Raw genomic sequence first — 1,662 nt, forward strand, 5'->3', positions numbered from 1 at the left:
CAATCACCACATTCCAGTTCTTAACGTTCGCATAAGGTCAGTAATTTTAAGGGAGAGAACAATCAATGAAATCCATGCTAGTACTTGACTGGTATTTACTTCATTGATTCCTGGAGGATGAAAGTGAAAGTTGACCACCAATAGGAATTTATTTCGGATTATATAGGAATGAAAGTAAATATCATGATTAATTTTGTTCAGTTTTTATGTAAATCAGCAGTCTTGGTTTTTTTACTTGGAGCAAATGAAGACACATTAGAGAAGTAAGAACAATTTAGTATGGCTTAGTATGGCAGGGTAGAAGGTAATTTCATTAGTGTTGGTGTTAGAAAAAAATGCACATTGCATACTTTATCAGATGGGTAGTGAATGAGTAGAGATAGCGTGAAATCAAGAGGAACCGTCAATCTTGCAGAAGACTTAACAACATCTCTAGTGTTAATGCTATGATAAAACATCCAGTATACTCTGTAAAGTGAATGGTATTAGGGCCATAGGAACTATGGAATGTATGAATCAAATATAGTCCTTTAACTCATCAAGGAAGGCAATAATTCTGAAAAAAAAACTGATTCATGACAACCAATGTAACTCATGCCAGCATGGAAAATGAACATAAATTGATGATGATGACAATGACAATGTTGATGATGGTGCTGATTATCACGAATTTACTGATTGACAAACACTTAAATAATTGTCTTACTAGTCAATAAGTTGGCTGTTTCTCTTCATGCCTCATCACTAGAGATACACCAATGCTGTTGCTTTTGCCAAAGTCATTAAAATTTTTCTCAGTTTCTTGGTCTATTTACCTATATTGGTTTCATGTATAGGTTTCATCTCTGTGGATTAACTTTTACCAATATCAGCAACAAAAACAATTATGTTACTAACTAATTTGAGGTTCAAGAACTTGTAACACTGGGGTAACAAAGTACCTAAAATATCAAAGCCCTGAATTAAATGCATGATAGCACTTAGCTACAGCTTTCTCACATTCAAGTTCAGACACCATTAGAGTTAAATTTATTTCTCATACATCATGGATTGATGCAGTAAGTGATGTACTGTCGTCAATATAGCTCCCTATACCTAACCCCAATAAAAATTGGTTTTCGTGTTTATTCAAAATTGCTATTCTTTTAATCTTTTATTGATTTCAGTCACTGGACTGCAATCATACTGGGACTCTGCCTTGAAGGGTTTTTGTTGATCGTATCAAACCTCAAATGCTTATCTCAGTCTAGTATTTATTTTATTGATTTCTAGCAAATGACTACAGCTACTTTTAATATAAAGGATGTAACTTGGGATATATATATATATATATATATATGTATATATGTACATATGTACATATGTATATATATATATATATGTACATATGTATATATGTGTGTGTATATATATATATATGTATATATGTACATATGTACATATGTATATATATATATGTACATATGTATATATGTGTGTGTATATATATATATATATATATATATATATATATATATATATATATATATATATGTCTGTATGTATGTACGTGTGTATATGTATGTGTGTGTATATATATATACACACGTACACATATATATATATGTATGTATATGTGTGTATATATATATATATATATATATATATATATATATATATATG

At 29.7% G+C, this 1,662-nt stretch overlaps 1 protein-coding gene across 6 annotated transcripts in view; it reads right to left on the reverse strand.

The window, feature by feature from the left end:
- The window catches only part of LOC106874475 (protocadherin gamma-B6), a 142,813-nt gene that overhangs the window by 65,052 nt on the left and 76,099 nt on the right, over positions 1–1,662 (reverse strand). The window lies entirely within an intron of this gene.

Source organism: Octopus bimaculoides, chromosome 14 (genome assembly GCF_001194135.2).
Source record: "Octopus bimaculoides isolate UCB-OBI-ISO-001 chromosome 14, ASM119413v2, whole genome shotgun sequence".
Taxonomy (NCBI): domain Eukaryota; kingdom Metazoa; phylum Mollusca; class Cephalopoda; order Octopoda; family Octopodidae; genus Octopus; species Octopus bimaculoides.